The sequence below is a fragment of the Tachysurus vachellii genome, chromosome 25 (assembly GCF_030014155.1).
Source record: "Tachysurus vachellii isolate PV-2020 chromosome 25, HZAU_Pvac_v1, whole genome shotgun sequence".
In the NCBI taxonomy this organism is placed as follows: Eukaryota; Metazoa; Chordata; class Actinopteri; order Siluriformes; family Bagridae; genus Tachysurus; species Tachysurus vachellii.
Genome location: NC_083484.1, coordinates 5,266,626 through 5,284,771, shown reverse-complemented (window position 1 = coordinate 5,284,771; position 18,146 = coordinate 5,266,626). Strand labels below are relative to the sequence as shown.

The 18,146-nt window shown below is 37.9% G+C and overlaps 1 protein-coding gene across 3 annotated transcripts in view; it reads right to left on the bottom strand.

The window, feature by feature from the left end:
• ncoa2 (nuclear receptor coactivator 2) overlaps positions 1 to 12,245 on the bottom strand; it is a 53,241-nt gene extending 40,996 nt beyond the window's left edge. Inside the window, exon 1 of one of the 3 annotated variants that reach the window (XM_060862241.1) lies at positions 12,052 to 12,245. The gene's annotated coding sequence lies outside the window, so the exon portion shown is untranslated. Of the gene's footprint in view, positions 1 to 8,085; positions 8,243 to 12,051 lie in introns of those variants that run through there. The other 2 variants (XM_060862243.1, XM_060862242.1) reach the window with 2 other exon arrangements.
• Positions 12,246 to 18,146: the final 5,901 nt, after the last annotated feature.

Below are 18,146 nucleotides of genomic sequence, written 5' to 3'. Positions count from 1 at the left end.
AAAAAAACCCACCCCAAGATATGCCTGTCAGACTGTGAAATCTTTTGAATACGATTACTTAATATACTTTTCTAGTGTAATATATTCACATTAACAGTAAATTAAATAAAAACCACAGTCAAGGCTGTCAATAAAGTGTAATGTAAATGCAAAAATCCCCTTCACTTAGCATACACACTCATCCCAGAACAATTACCAGAGAGAATGAGTCTGTCATTAAGTGGGGAGAAAAAATAAAAAAGATTTTGCAAAGGACCGGGGGATAATAATCACGCTGATAATCATGCCGAAGCTGGTAACGGATTTAATCGTGTCCTGCACATCTTCAGGGCCTGTTCGTCCGCCGGGGAGTCGGCTCCGGCTTATTAGATGGTAACATGAAGTACGCCTTTTTAATTACGTTCTGAAAGTAATTAGCAAAAAAGGAGGTTTAAATCATATCTCTCTCTCTGCTTCCAAAATTAGTTGCAGGAAAAAAAACAGAAGCAGTGAAGCAGGATCATGGATGGGATGACTTCTATTACACTCAGAGCACCGACCTGAGAGGAGACAAAGCTCTAAATCCTCCACTGTCAACAATGAGGCTGTAGGCATGTGCAGATAATCTGTAGGTTACTACAACATTCAACAGATACAATATTATAATCATGGAGGAGGCCACCTAATTAGGCAACACTTTTAATGTAGTATGAGAAATTTGCCCTATTTGGAAACCAGAGCAAGAAACAATCTACAAAGGTTTGAAGCAGTGTGAGAGAAAGCCACAAGATTAGTGTCACCTCAGAGCACTTAAAGAACTTTAATAAAACGAACACAATTTCTGCCCCATATTTAGCCTAGCAACCAACATACTCTTTGATTTGTACTGGAGCTACAAGACTAATGGTGCAAAAATAAATGAAGAGGATATGTGCCACGCAGCACTAGCAAACCGTATGCCTATGCGTATAAATTACCAGTGCATATAATAATATGTAATAAAAATCTGCTTTTTTAAGCCAACAATCAACCAAGAGGCCAAAGGGGGGCCAAAAAATGCATAAAGCTACCACCACCATGCTTCACTGTTCTCAGGGTATTGTGTAACATTGGGGTTCCACCAACTGTAATGCTTTGTGATAAGGACAAACAGAACTGTGGTTGTTGAGTATCTATGTCTTTAAATAAACTGCAAATGAAATTTTTATTTGGCTCATTTATGTTTTGTTCTATCTGAGCTATGGTGTCTCTCTTTCAGTTACCCCTGCCCTCTTTGTTGATTCAATGATTAATTTACTCAGACTTTTGGTGAGCAATATGCATTCCGTGTTTTATTAATGGATTTAATTGTTTGTTATGGAAAAGTCTGGGATCGTTTTTATAACCTTGATCGGATACCTTATTATAATTAATTTCTAGGATGGATTGGTCTGGGTTGTGTTAAAGATAAAGAGATGAATTAATAAAGAATGAATGATTTTCCTAATATTAAACCAGTATAACCAAAAAAGAATAGGTCATGAACTGAATTGTTTAAACATTGAATGTTACCACAAAACTGTGTTAACTATTTCTGCTTACAGCATCAATATCAACTTAAAACCTCGGCAACTTCCATGCAGTCATCTAAACCCAAACGCCACCGAGTTGCTATTTTCATAGATTTGTTTAGAAGGAAGCAAAGCATAAACAAAACTTTGTTTTAGCCATCAGTCAGTACATGTGTTGTTTGTTCTCTTGTTTACACATCCTGGAAGTCAAAAACATAAGCGTTTGTCTTCAGTGTAACACCTAAAACTGTAACACCTAAAATTTTGAACACCACTCGACAAAACTTGAACATGAGAAGCACGCTGCAAAGTCTGTCCTTTCCTAATGTTACCACATGTTAGATTTCTTTTAAAGCCACACTATAAGCCAAATATGTTTCACAGGTTTGGGCACTTTCAAGAAATTCAGGCAAATAATGTGTAAATGAACGTGGGGAAGACGGTGTAATTTGTTAGCTCTGTGGATGAGCAGGTGTTACTCTTCCCAGCAGTACAGAAGGATAATAGCTAACCTCAGGCTAAACACACTGCTCATGTCCCATCCTATAATTCTGTTTATAAACAACTTCCATATGAAAAACACAGCATTCACACACTCTTAGGAACATATTAGCAGGTGTGCGGTTGCCACCTGTCTCATGCTAACATTTTTCTTACTGTTTTGCTTAGCGTGTTTATGTTTGTACAAAGATACATTCATCGAGCTAACGTTACACCACCTGGAGCTTGCATTCTGTATTTCTAACTTGATATCTGTTTATGTCTAGCTCAGAAGTGTAATAATGTCATTAATAGTGCAAAGTGGAAAATTTAGAGGTTTTGTCTCCCATGTGGAGAAACGTGAAAAGCTAATCAGAATGAAACCTGAAAGCGCCTGAGAGATATCAGCCGTGGGTAGAGGTTTCTGACGCTGAGATTAGCCAGGCGGTAAAATGCACGTCTGGAGGCAATGCTGTTCGAAACTATCTGCTTTCTGCATGACAGGCAGCATGTGATTATTACTGGGTTGGTCACCTAGCATAGTAATGCTAGGGAAAAACACTGGAATCACCAGCTTTCATAATGTGTGTAAAACTGGTGACAGCGATGAATCATTATGCTGGGATAAATACGGCTTTAAACAATTCTGATGTTCAACCTAAGTGCATTTGTCTACAGTCTACCTTAGTATAACTTACACAAAAATTAAACAAACAATCACGTTTCAAAACCAGAGCAAGTAATAACTAAATCCACCAAAACAATTCAAACTTTGATAAATGCATAAAAATGATCTGAGGCTTTGATGCTAATATGAGACACGAGAAATCGGGCACTGTATCACAGATAGATAGATAGATAGATAGATAGATAGATAGATAGATAGATAGATAGATAGATAGATAGATTTTGACATCTATAAGTGACATCAACTTTGACATCTTTGACTCATACTGTACTTCTTCCTGCCTCAGGATTACATATCTCTCTCTCTCTCTCTCTCTAGTGTTTAGTTTCATTTTGGTGCAGAATGATTTGGTTCCTTTTAGCTTTTCTGCAAGTGACACTTGTTTTTTTTCCCCTCTCTCTCACTCTTTCCCTCTCTCCCTTATACCACTTATCCTCTTCATTCTCATTCTTGCTCAAGTCCAAATTGGCAGTTTGGCCTCATGCCACATCCACAAAAGACAAACACAGTGAGTGAGCTTAGTCTTCTTCAGCGTGTTAAAAAGTGTTTGTTTTTATCTTTACACATCAGGGATGTGTAAAGGGCTAAAAGCTGTTAGGGGAAACGGCTCCGTACTCAGCGTGTGTGAGAATTAGGGTTAGGTTATTATCACAATATTGGTTTAAATGGTGTGTTTAAACTGTAGCTCCTCTCATTGGACAGTGGCTGGACTGTAAATCAGCTTCATTCAGGATTTGGCTTGAATACAAACACAGCTAGGCTTTTTAAAATGAGATCTTGTAAAGCCTAACAGTCAGCCAAACAACTAGCACTAGCCAGCGTGTTACCACACACACCACCTCTGAGACCGTGCTCCATTCAACAAGGTAAACTTTCGCTACCAGACTGCAAGCTAACTCACTTGTATAAACATATTCCTCTCACATTTTTATTCTTTCCTCATTCTGTCTACCAGATGGCACATACTTTAACTTTATCTCAGTTCCTACTTCTGTTGGGAAACAAGGAATGACAGCATGTTCAATCTAATTGATAATGCCATCATTGTTCACCCTGAATATCACAATATATTTCGTGTAACGGATAATTGGCCCACACAGACATTAGAGGATTAGCAGCGCTGCTTATTCTCCTGGAGCTCACGTAATGAGACGAGACAGACAGAAGGAACAACTTTAGTGAGAGAAAAGCGGAGTATATTACACTCATGTGAGAGTGCGTGTCATCACCCTGCTGGTGCACAACACGACCGTGAAATTGCATTACAATTACATCACAGCATCCAGCTGTTAAACACCGTCATTATCCAAAAGTAGCTCTTTGGCCGCTGGTTTTCTAAAATAAACCATAATTTCACAGTGTATCTCCAGGCCATTTACTGAAATATGACATCAGGAACAAAAATAAAGAGAAAATACTGGACCAGTAAGGCTAAGCCTGCGTTACTGACAGTTATAAGTAAAATAGACGTCTTTCTCAACGTTAGAACAAATTTAAAAAAAAAGTCTTTTAAAAGGTCACAAGACATTAGGTTTGATTAGAAAGTACTAAGTCTGACACACAGCATTAGCACAATATTGTACCTTGCATGTCTGAGTTTTTTTTGTTTTTTTTATAGTCACGTATCAATCAATCACTGCTAAAACAGCAACAACAATGCTTGGCAAGCTAGCTAGACTAGTTCATGAGCTAACAATAGTATGTTGCATTTTCCTAGCTGGCTACATTAGCTATTGTTATTAAACTACTATATTGTGTAGTTAGCATCCTGAAAACATTATTTTGTATCGCATAATAGCATTCTGAAATAAATGATGGCCTCATGGGTCTCAGTATCTTCAGAACTGTGTGAAGACCCTTACAAAAAGTCTTTCAAGGCCCTCATTTATGTTGGATCGCTTCTTAGCACATGTACACCTACTGTAAAAGCCATCGATTTAAAATATTTAACTTCTCAACTATTCGTTCCTTCCCAGTTTAATCAGCCTATTACACTGAAGAGTTCCCTACCTTTAAATTAGCTTAGAGCAGTGTTAGCTTTCAACCAATTTAAATAAAACAAAACTTTGTTGAATGTATGATAATCACCATACTAATCAGTGTTTTGAGAAGGCAATCATCCACACATCTAATGTCTGAATGTTTAAAGTTGACTACAGTAGAACAGCACCAGTAGTTTCAGGCTTTACATGCTCTTACAGAGCAAACAAAAGACATGTTGTGGAAGCATCCATTTTGTTTTTCTACTTCACACATCAAACTTGCAAATTACCACTTACCAGCTACCACAAACACTACATTAGTGTCTACTGTAATCCCATGTCAATGTAATACCTGCTTATTTAATATTATGTGTTATTTATTTAGATAGTCAGTAGCTATTCATATTTTCAAACAATTTAATGCTTTTGTATGCAAAGCAATTAGCCAATTACCTGTTCAGCTAGTTGACTGCAACAACCGACAAGACCACAAAATTAGATAGTTAGCAAGCTAACAAGAGCTAGCTAGTGTTAAACACTTTGTTCAACTCTATTATGATTTCTAAATTACACTGTATGCAATTTTGTACGTATGACAGCTAATTCAGCTAATGCAATACTGTGTACATATATTATTTAACTCAAAAACTGTTAGAAAATACTGCAGGTCATTTTTTTTATTTAAGAGCATTTCTAATAAACCAAGTTTTTTTTTTTTTTTTTTTTTTTTTACAAATGGCATAAAGTATCCAAAAACATTAGAACAAAAAATAAACAGTAAACCACAACATAAATCACATGGTCCCTGTGCAATTTTAAATCCTTCCCCTTTAAAATCACCTAATCTAATCAAGTTTCATTGATACTGAAACTAAAATGTCACTTATTTACCCAATCAGTTTTCTGTATTCATCTTCAAAATTCATATATTAGAAATGTGTCTTCATCTTCTATTCCCCAGTACAAAACCTTAACCACTAAGCTATCTCTGCTTCCAAGATTTAGTTGAAGCGAAGTCTGAAGGCCATTGAAAACTGGGGTTTGAGTGCTTGTTTTATGGAGATCTATAAGTGTGTGTGTAAGCTCTTGGCCTCGGTTTGACCTCATATTAAGTGTAGAGCCTCACGTTTGCCCCTTTTATGGAGTGAAAGAGAAGCAATGCCGACCTAATGGAGGATCAACCTCAAGCTCAACTCGTGGTCCACCTCAGCTTCACCTGCCTCAGCATCATTGTCTCTGACAGCTTGGAATTTCCTTAAATATTAGACTCATGGCCTGGTGCCAAACTTGCGCTAATGTTCGACCACTGAAACCAATAGACTGCACTTTAAAAGCATCATGACCCTGGATATTGGCACATGTCTAACTGAGGTGTCTCTGGGGAGGAGGGAGGAATGCTTGGCAGGAGTAATGACAGAAAACAAAATGTTCAAAAAGGTTACTGGCTTCCTAAAATGGTTCTACATGGAACCATGTATGACATAAAAACAGAAGGTATTACACAGAACCTTTAGGACTTCCCCTATAAAATAAACTCTCGATCACAGCAATACTTGACCAATGTGGTTGTCGGTGAGCTCCTGTTTCCCTAGGAAGGCAAATAGCACTTTCCTCAGAGTGTTTTCAGATGCCCTGTAATGTAGCATGGGCAGTAGTTTGAAAAGATGTGATGGCTGGCTTCACGCGTCTATAAGTAAGTTAGCCCTTACCCTTTCTTGGTTGGTAGCTGTCATGTGAGAAGAGAGAACTAGATAGTGGGAGGTTGACTAGGAGAAAATTTGAGTAATAAGAAAAAAATCCTAATAACAGAAACAGTTAACTTGAATTTAACCACTCTAGTTTTTAGATTCTTGGAAACATCAACAACTGAAAGCACAGTAGTTAGCTAGCAATCTGGAGAACTAGCAAATGCAAATAGCAAATAAAGGCTACTACTACTAAATGCAAGACTACTACGGTAAACATATTCTTAAATAGAGTGAAACATTAGCAAGCTAGCCAGCAGACAATAGCAAGTAGCATTGGCAATGAGCTAGCTGTTTAACATTACAGACAGCTTCAATGTTGATGATTATGCTTTCAAAACAGCTATTAGTATGATCAGCGTTGTAGATTTAACCAAGTACTGTGTCTGTATGTTAACTCTAATATGTTAAGCTAATACTGCTATAAACTCATTTAGGAATAGAGAAGAAGGACTTGAGTGGCCATATTGATAACTTCATATAGAATGCAGAATAAGCCAAAAGCAACAATTTTTTCACTATGCAATGCAGTCTGTTCAGTTACAACATACAAGCGCCAAAGATAAGAGTGGACAGACAAAATGGTTCAACAGTTTTATAGGTTTATAACCTTGTTGCGCTGATGTATTGTTGTGGTGCTGTCATAGGTGTGTCTATATCAAGGATTTTAAACTTGGCTTCGAACCTGGTCCAATCAATCCAATTTTAGAACCAAAACTATCCATGTTACAGATTGAGATTTTCCCCTCATGTTCCTTTTCCCCTATCAGTCTTACAAAGCTTCTTGCGTTTTGGTCCATGTCAAAACTCTTTTGTCAGAGATTTGTTCCCTTATTACATCTATAAATAGTTACAGAAGTTACATGTGAAGGTGTTGAAACTATATTCATTATATCAACAAATCAAATTTATAGTAGGTCACTTAATATCTGTTGCAATCTTAGTTTTAAGCTCATCGTTGGCCAGTAACCGTTCAGGGCTTCAGAGATACACTGGAGTCAATGAAACTGTATTACAGCTGAATGTGAACAGCAAAGTAATGTAGCAGGCCTGCTTTCCTCCATGCCCTTTGCTCTCAGTGTAATCTGAGACATTAGTAAAATCCCTGCACAGGCAGGGCACGCAAACAGCAACAGGCACTCTCAGGCACACACACACACACACACATTCTAACACACACAGAATTCTCACATCCATCCCAGCTAATGAAGGCAGACAAGAAGGTCGTCATTTCCCTGCTTTCCCCTAATTAGGCCTGTTCACCATAATTCACTTACAACCCAATAAAGCACATTATGGCTGCAACCGGAGTCTATGCCAAACTGTAACACTGAGGCTGTACTACAATTTATAATACTGTAATCATGTTTTGGCATTTTTACTTAATGTTTGGTAGCACTGTTGTCTTATTAGACATTTGCCTTTTAGTTAAAATTGGTTAAAACGGTTATTGAAATACTATACTGTTATTTAGAGAATTTGTTCCCTCACAATAAAGGCAGCTTTTTCCACAGGGCCTTTTTTTTGACCAGTCAGAAGGCGTTGCGAGGCAAATTTCACAGAAATGTATTATATTTTTTAAATAATAAATAACAGTAATAGTAACATTTATGTACAATCTTAAACTGTGATCGTTATACATGAAGAATAAAGGAGCTTACCTTTAATTCATGCATTATGGTTTTCATAAACAATCCATATGTCAAACGTCTGCAAAGTCCAAAATATAGATATATAGAAAAAAAAAGGAAAGAAAAGAAAAAACCTGATTTAAACTCCGTTAAAAATCAGCACCCTGAACCATGGCCATAGAAGTGACGCAAAGCTGGTTACACGTTCTTATGAAGCAAGGGCAAAGTTTTAAACAGCTAAGTGAGCAGAGGGGGTCAAAGGTCAGCAGCGTTGAGAATAAAATCAAGACTTTATAGCACAGTGCTTGAGTGAACTGACATTTCCCGTCCCACCGGACCGGTCATGTGACCGGGAAAGCCCTGAGAGGATTTGCGACATTTAGATTTCAACGTGTGGAAAGGGACAAAGCCACTGAAATGTACCAGCTTTAGAGAGGCTAAACTTGCTCTTTCTACACAAAAATATACTAAAACCCAAACTGAAACAATATCTGTTTTAATATACTGTATTATTTGAATATTGTTACTGAGTAAACTATCGCTCCTCCCACAGTATTTCACATTAACAGGCTATCTAGCGGATTCCTAGTAAGAATGTTTGCCCTAGATATAAGAAACGACTCAATCGAAATGGAGGATGAGGAGGATTTCGGGACTGAAGCATCATTTTGTTCACCAGAGATACAAAAGTGTGAAAAACATATTGTGTAGATCTACAACACTGAATTTAAAGTAAAAATGTAGCTTAAAAAAAAAAAGACAGTGATCTCAACATGTACTCACCAGCTGCTTGGATAACAGAGAGAGAACTTCACACACACAGAGAGAGCAAGAGAGAGAGAGAGAGAGAGAGAGAGAGAGAGAGAGAGAGAGAGCTAGAGAACCCTGGCTCTAAAGGAGACCCACAAAGGCCTCACAGCTGACTGTAGTCAGCACATTCCTTTTGTGCAACAACAACCAGCAACACAACCTGCTCTGTATCGACCTCACCAATGTGACTAAGCATTTTAGCAACACGGAGGTCTAGAACAGAAAAAAATAAAAGCGCTTTTCTTCCATGATTTTTTTTCTTGGACGTTTACCCACACAGCTAAAACCCAATAACAATTCTATCACACTTGTGTACTTCTGTTAAATCACAATCACTTGCTGGTTTCTAAGCTCAGTGTTCAAACATGGCTAGGTTTTTCAAACATCAGTCAAACAAAAATATAATGATGGTAAAATGCAAAAGAAAAAGTCTCATTTTGTCAAACATACTCCAACAGGACTAACTCATACACTTTAAAATTACTCTTACGTTGAAAATCTACTTACGTAAATGTAACAGCTACATGTTGATACTCATATCTACTAATATGACATATGTGTTATAACCAGTTAGGTAAGATAAACAGAAAGGACACACTGTTATAGTACAATTACCAATAACATGGTGGAGTGGTGCAGCCGTTGCCACACAAAAAAAAAATAAAAAATTATTACAGCACATCCAAAATAGTTTTACACTTCTTATACCACAGGAATTTACCAATTACAATTTGTATTCAAAAATTGTTCCTAGTGTATGTGTGTGTGTGTGTATGTGTGCCCTGCGATGGGTTGGCACTCCATCCAGGGTGTATCCTGCCTTGATGCTCGATGACGCCTGAGATAGGCACAGGCTCCCCGTGACCCGAGGTAGTTCGGATAAGCGGTAGAAGATGAATGAATGAATGAATGAATGAATTTGTATTCAGTACAGAATGACATGTCTTATTTTTTAAGAAGTTATTAGTTAATATAAAGAAGTTAATAAAGTTTTAGAAGGTGATAAATCAAAATGCTGTTGGTTTTGTAAGCAGAAGGTGCTCTGTCCTGAAGACTCAGCCCTGTCAGAAACCTTAAAGTTAGACCTTTAATGACTGACATTGGAGACTTCTTCCATAAATGATAAACAAAAATCTGGTTATGTACAGTGTCTGCCATGTAGGTTGTTATAATAGAAATGATAATAAAACGTATTAGAAAGAGTATTAATATAGGAGAAGGTATTAGACCTTCTGACCAATCAGATTCAAGAACTTCTCTGTGAAGTGGTATAAACCACAATGCTAAAAACATTAGCAACAAAATTTTTACAGTTCATCAGGAAAAAACGGTGAGCTGAGGATTTAAAACATGAGGATAAACAGATTTCTATTACAATACAATCAATGTGACACACCTACTTCTAAAATGCTGAATCAAGGGAAGGGTGTAATGTCCAATTTAAACACTAAAGCTTCAGCCCAGCTGTTACACACATACATTTTTCTATTGCTAGAAAAACCAGTTTAAATTCAACAGCACAAAATGCTTCAGCAGCAGAGCAAATCTTCAGAAATACAGATCATGTTATTAAGTCAACACTGTGCAGTGATTTATAGTTATACTGTCTATACAGTCGAGAATAGATATGCAGCTTACAAAGTACAACGATAACTACTAACTAACGCATAGTGCTACATTTTAAAATATTTACTGACTGTATTTAACACCAGGTCTTTTCATTATTGATGAATTTACTATAAGGATTTAGTTGAGAAACCCGAGAGACAAGGGTTTTCAAGAGCAATAAAAAAGCAGAAGCTTTCAGGACTGAGAATAAGGGTTATGTGGCTTGAGAAAGCTTCAGGAGTTAGACGGAGGGCTGTAAGGCTCCAGAAGTGCAAATTGGGGCCACAGGGCTTCAGAAGACAGACCAAGGGGCAGAAAGATTCAGAAGCAAGACAGAGGGAAACCAAGATTTAGTTGCAGGGCAGTGGCACAAAGCTTCAATGGTGAGAATAAAAATCCCAAGGCTTCAGGAGCGAGACCAAGGGCCACATATCTTCAAAAGTGAGATCAATGACCACAGGTCTTCAGGAGCAAGCGTAATGGCCACCAAGCTTCAGAAGCGAGACCAAGAAGCATGAAGATTCAGGAGTGAGACCAAGTGTCATCAGGCTTTAAAAGTTATATCAAAAGCCAAACACATCAGAATTAATACCAAGGATTTCAAGGCTGCACGGGTTGAGACCAAGGTACACAAGGCTACAGACCAAGGACCGCAGGGATTCAGGAGCATAACAAGGAACAACAAGCCTTCAGGAAAAAGACCAAGATGCACAAAGCTTCAAGACTGAAACCAAGAACTATAAGGCTTTAGGAACAAGATCAATAAATGTGAGGCTTTATGGGGGAGGCAAAAGGTTACAAGACTAGAGAAGGGAGGTGGAAGGCTATGTAACTTTAGAAGGGTGCGTGTGTGTGTTTCTTTAAGTGATTAGGCGTATAGTGGCATTAGAAGCACTTCCATCAACAGTTTAGATGACACCGAGTTAGTAGCATCTAGAACTAAGCTGCAATGCTAAATGCAAGACAGTGTGTGCAATCAGCTGTCTCATCAATCCCTCACACACAGACGAGCTCATTATCCATCCCCAAGTTCCTGCTCTTTAAACACTCCGCCATGGAGCGCGTGCAGCGTTTCCGTTCAGTCAACAACACAACAGTTCGAATCTGTTCCGAAACTCTCGGCGGGTTCCACGAGACGGAGCTAGAACCCAGAGCTGGAGTTACAGCGTAACACACACACACACACACACACACACACACACACACACACACACACACACACACACAAAACAACAACAACAACAAGCTTCCTTCACCGAGCTGCAGCCCTGAACACAACAACATTCATAATATAACAACCGGTTTAAAAAGCTCAAGACACTTGAAGAACTCCGGAACTGACCCGAGAGGGACACACACTCACACACACATACATATACACACGCGCGCTCGTGCGCTCTCGCTCTCTCTCTCTCTCTCTCATATACACACACACACACACGGCGCTGCTGCTGCCGCTTTAGCACGCTAACTGAGAACCACCACCACTATCACCACACTGAGCTGGAACTCGAGGTCTTTCTGTAGAGAAAATGGCAAAGCAAATCAGCTACGAAACGGCACGAGCCGTGACATTACCTAAGATGCGCGAGTTGCAGTAGTTAGTTTCAGCTTAAATCCTGCGCGTGAGCTCTGGCTCTGACCTTGGACTCGGGGGAAGAGCACGAGAGCTGAGCGGCGCCGCCATGTTCCTACTGCTGTTGCTCCTCTCTCTCTGTGTGTGCGTGTGTGCGTGTGTGTGTGTGTGTGTGTGTGTCCTCCCCCCACTCAGTGTGTATCGTCCCCGTTTGAGCTGCAGCTCGGTCACTGTACACCCAGCAACAGCCGCCTAGTTTAATTCACCAACATTTTTGCATTTATTCAGGATCTCACAGAAAAAAAAGAATACTAACAATTCCTAAGTACGAGTGTCGTGTATGTACACATGCACACTGGTACAAGTAAAGGTACAGTACGCTTATGGAGAGTCACGTGTCCTTTTCAAGCACACTGACTAATCACACACACGTACAGCTCGTGCCAAAGAAATAAAAGTAGTGCTGTGTGGTGGTGTGGAGTCCTATTTAACAGTCTACATACACTTGTGTTTGTCAGCATTTTAGATCATGATTGTATTCTCATGAAGTAGATATACACACAGAGACGTGATACAAGTACAAAGGTTTAACAGTAGAACTTAATATAGGGCTTGACTTTATATATGCATTCAAACTTGGCATCCACTTCCTGAATAGAAGTCGATATACTGTACTATCCTGTACAACCAATGATCAGTACATACCTGATAATAATACTTTCTTGTTTGTCTTGTCCTGCACTGTTTGCACCAAGTTGCACAGTTGCACTTTATGTATCTAGGACTAACTTACTAAGTCCTTATAGCTCTGTCTTTGTATTATGTAGCACCATGATCCTGGAGAAATGTTGTCTCATTTCATTGTGTACTGCAACAGCTATATATGGCTAATATATGACAATAAAAGCTTTTTGACTTGACTTGACCTACAAAGATAGCTAGATCTGTGTTGTCCCGCGTGAGTGAAGATTACATTTTGTCTAATAATCGTTCATTTATTCATTTTTAGTAAGGTTAGGGTTGCGATGAAACTAATCGTTAGAGCATCTTGAATTCATGGCAGATGGGATATACATATTCACACCTACAGGTAATTTAACAGAGCCATAAAGCTACCTAAATGCTGTTTATGGGAAATGGAAAGAAACCGGAGAATGCAGAGGAAACCTACACAGTAACATGGAGCACATGCAACACTGAACAGCACAAACTGTAACTTGAGCTCGGTATTGAGCTGCCGACCCTGGAGCTACGAGGTGGCAAGGCCTCCACATTTTTGTCTAATAATTCAGATAGCTGTTTTTTTTATAATAAGATTAAAAAATGTGGTATAAAAGAAAAGTCTGTTTGTCTGATAAGAAGGTCAAAAGCTGTATGAAAAGCTGTGCTCAAAGATCCACATCTGTGAATGCGGTTCAAGCTGGTGATTTATATTCCATGCAATTTGCCAGAAGGTTAATGTCTATACTATACTATACTATACTATACTATACTATACTATACTATACTATACTATACTATACTATACTATATTATACACATTAAAAGTGGGCAACCTTTAATTAATCAATGCATTGGTCTCACTTCAATTTCTCACGTAGGCTGATATTTCTCAACCTGGGTTGTGGAGTACTACTGATGAACAGCTAATTAATAAGCCTGACCTCGGCTGGACAGTGATTCAGCAGGACACGAATCGAGAAATGCTGTTCTATTACAACAAGGCATTTATAGTTAGTGGCATACAGAACTTGACTGTTTTTTGATGAAGTTGTCATAAAGCATATTTCTGCCATTCTGTCTAGAGTATCACAGTTTTATATGGTGTTCATGAAAAACTGCTTTTCATGTAAATACATCCCAGGGTCCCTAAAATCACAGAAATTAAGACCAAGCCAAAATAATTGAGAGCATCTGTGGAATCTGCCTGGTTTTAGCCCTTGTGTTTTCTACCATCAGTTCTGTGCATATGTATGTCAGCTCCCATTTATGTTATTTTCAACCAGATCAGACGAACCATCTCATATTTGGTACTTACTCACTTTGTTTTAGGGCTCTCTAACTATCTGGACTAACAGGTTCAATAAGGTTGTTATTAAAGAAGTCATCTTTAATGCTAGTTTACATGGCATTTGCATGTAATGACATCTTTACAGGTTGTTATTAACTGCAACAGACACAATGTTGGTATTGGGGAAACAAAAAACAGACAAAATATATTATAATTATCTTACAAAACATACATGCATATAGTTTAGAATACATTGTACAAATAAAAGGGTACTCTGTTTGGATAGGGAGTTCTCTGTCTCTTTTTGTGTATTTGATAGTCATTGGACTGTCTATGGCTATGCTCTTTGTGTGTGTCTGTGATTAGTTAGAACACTTTCTGTTTCTATTCTGCTTGTGGAAACTTCAAGCACTTTTATCACTTTCAGCTTCTTCAACAGTGATATCCAAGGCTTGTAACACAAATGCACGCAATTTACACACATTGTACTAAATCGGATAAGACATGGCTAATATGCATATGGCACTATATTACTACTGAAAACAACTTTTAAACCCGTAATATTACTAATATCACACAGATTTGTTGATTTGATTCACAAAAACGTACATAAACATAAACTGTTTCTCTAGAAATTCTGTGTACCATGCTTAATGTTTACTCTTTATACAAGTAGATAGATAGATAGATAGATAGATAGATAGATCTATTCACGCCGTCGTGAATGTGTAACGCAGACAATTGTAATTTGACATAATTGTGTACACACTCTTGAATAAAACAGCCTGTACGAGGTACAGGTATTGTGGTAGGCTTGTTTAGTAACTCTGGCATCACATCTACGTGAATTGGTGTATTTTTGTGAATTGGTGTATTTTTGTCTTCCATCTGTATTCTGTTTTCCTTTGCTTAGCTCCTTTACATTTGTTATGTGTGAAGAATTTCTAATGACATCTTATAGCATGCCTTCTTGAACTGAAGAGCTTGGTGATCTTTGACAGATGAGATTTTTTGGTGGACCAAAAATTCAAGGCTACTTTTTTATAAATCTTTAAGTGACACAGCTACATGCTAAGAAAGAAAGTGGATTCACTTTAAGAGGCCACTAATAACGTTTTAGATCTGAAACAACATTTTGTCCATTTTTATAGAAGATTGAAGAAAGGATGTAGAGTGTCAGAAATCATATTAGTGAGACTGTCTGAGATTCAAATGCTTAGCTGGATCTATGAGCCTCCTGTTGAGACTAATTGTTATTTACCTTCACCTGATGAGCCCAGGTTTCTGATAGTAAACCGGTCTTGGTTGATTGACTACATGTTCGCTGTGCTATAATTGTGTGTCAGTATTTAATGTGTTAACTCTTTGCATAATGACATATCCTCGTTTTTGGGAAAATGCGATGGCTCTGTTGTTTAGAAATAATAATGACACGCTTCCTGTAGCTAGGCTTTCTTCACCCTCTAAACGCGGTAGAGTAAATGGATGAGATCATGAGTGTGACATTCTGTAGGCCAAAAGATATACAGTACATTTTTCCTCCATGCCAGTTTGTTTACTTCAAATTACTCTTATTATGCAAAAGGGTTTTTTTAACGGGTTACTTTTGATCTCTTTGGTTGATGGCCTACTGCTATGGCATTTCTTTTGTTACTAAATTGTCCAGCCTCAATAGCTAAAACGATAAAAAGCAGCAAAGTCAAACACAGAGATGACAGTTGTGCCAAGAAGAGCGGAAGAGGAACTGCAACTGAAAACACGTCTAATAAGCTCTGTTGCTTGCTTACTTTTAAAAACAATGAATTTCTAACCAAAATTTCACAGGCTGCGTGGAGACTTACGTGTCTGCCTTCACACCCTCTTTGTGTTGATGTCTAGTTTAAATAGCCAAAACAAAGACGGTATAAGTAATGCAATGCTTTCGCACAGCATCTAAACCTTGAACTTGAGACAAAACAAAACTTCATCTAACATATTAAATTTACCACAGCAGCATTTTGGTTTGATTTAGGCATAAATAAATAAATTCAAAACTCACACTGCGATTAAATGCATTCAAACCTTTTAAAGAATTGTATGCAATGCATGCATTGAAGTATGTTGCAACATCCAAGATTGTGTTTATCTGGACTTTGGGGTTACAAACCCATGTGCTCTTACCACCATTGTGACAACCTTGATTTTGACCTTCCACATTCTCACTATTTCCTATTTCTGACCACTGCTGTTTTCTGCTTTCAATTTATTATTACTGTCTGGTTGCTTCACCATTAGTTGTCTATCTGCCTTAATCTGAAAATCCAACATGATCTTCTACTCTTTGTTCTTCTTACTCATTTGACTTGGGCCTGTTCAGGGTATAATCCTTATAGAGTAGTACTGCCTGCACCTCACATGCTGCTAGACCACCTGAAGGACTCAAGATGAAGTCTGATATACTAGATACACTACTGCTTTCTGTGCACCATTCCTAAAACATGCAATGAGTTGTGATAAAGATCTATAAATGTACAAGACATATTTTAAACATGTACATTTCCCACAAAACAGTGTGCAGTTACAGTGTACAGGGTGCAGACACAGGGAAAAAGGAAATGGTCAAAAGCTACAACCATCACTTCAAGACCAAAAGCAATTGAAAACAATATATTTTCTCTCAAAGGATGAGAAATTTTGTGCATTTGACAGACTTTATTATAAGGAAATATGTTACATTTTAAATAACTTCTTCCAGTTTGAGGAAAGGCAAATAGTTAGTTACCCCTAGGTGTGATTGTATAAATCTGTGTGTACATAATGCCCTGTGATGGACCTTTCCATTCAGACTAATGTCCAGTAGTCCTGTTATAAGGCTCTAGATTCTCTGGGATTCTCTTACTGAACGAAAGAATACTGCATAATTTGAGGGTTAAAAAGCAGTTTTTCTCATGGGGACCAGCCAAATATTCCTACAAGGTAAAAACTTTGCCTGCTTAAATGATGTAGGACGTTTGTCATACTGTTACTAGGGAACCTCTTTGCATTAAAATAAAATCCAGCATGTAGGTGGTCACATGCTTTAGGGAAAATGTCCATGTTAAGACTACTACTTGATGTTATTTGGACAACAAATTGTTCTTAGCATTATAATTATCTACAGTATTTACACACACACACACACACACACACTCAGGTTGAAAACAGGTTGTAGAAAATAAAATAAAAAATAAGGCCATGGCTCCACCTTGTGCTGACAATAATGAAATTGTGCATACTGTTTCTTCCCTTTTACGTTGTACTTTTTTCTTTTTCACCTTTACTACCTTTTCACTGTAATCAAATACAGGTATGAATGGAGTAAATAGGCTAGAAGGGTTAAGCTACCCTGTCCTGTTTGACATCTACATCACGTTATTTGCTGGTAACAAGGATCTTGAAAACACTGAAGACACTTAAGAAGCTAAAAAAATACTCAAATCCCTTAACTAAGGGCAACTGCACTGTTAAAGGTCATAAAATGATATAAAGAAAATTGGCTGGAGCTGATTTCTTTCTAGCCCAGGGTGTAGATCTGATGTTCTTAATGAGAACTCCTTTTATAATGAATCACACACCTTGTTACTGAACATATACACATTATGGCCAAAAATATGTGTACACCTGAAAGTCACACCCATATGTTGTTCTTCTCCAAACTGTTGCCACAAAGTTTGAAACAATTGTCAACAATTGTCTAGAATGGGCCTAAACAACAGAAAGTCTGTACCATGTGGATTCTGATGTGATTTTTTTTGTTGTTGTCGTAGCCTATCTACCTCAAAGTTTGATGTGTTGAACATTGAGATGATTTTCCATTCACCACAGTTGCAAAGAAAGGTTGTTTTAGTTACAATACTGTACTGAGTGTGTACTGTCGCATCATTCTGGGTAAAGTCTAGAGCCTGCCATGGATGAAAATCCCAGGAGATTAATAATTTCTAAAACACTCGAACCACCCCAAGACAACGAGTTGCCATTTCCCACTCACCCCACTCCATTAAACTCCACTCCACCTCACCCAGCAATAAATATATAAAAACAGCTGTCATTTCAATAAACAAAAGGAAA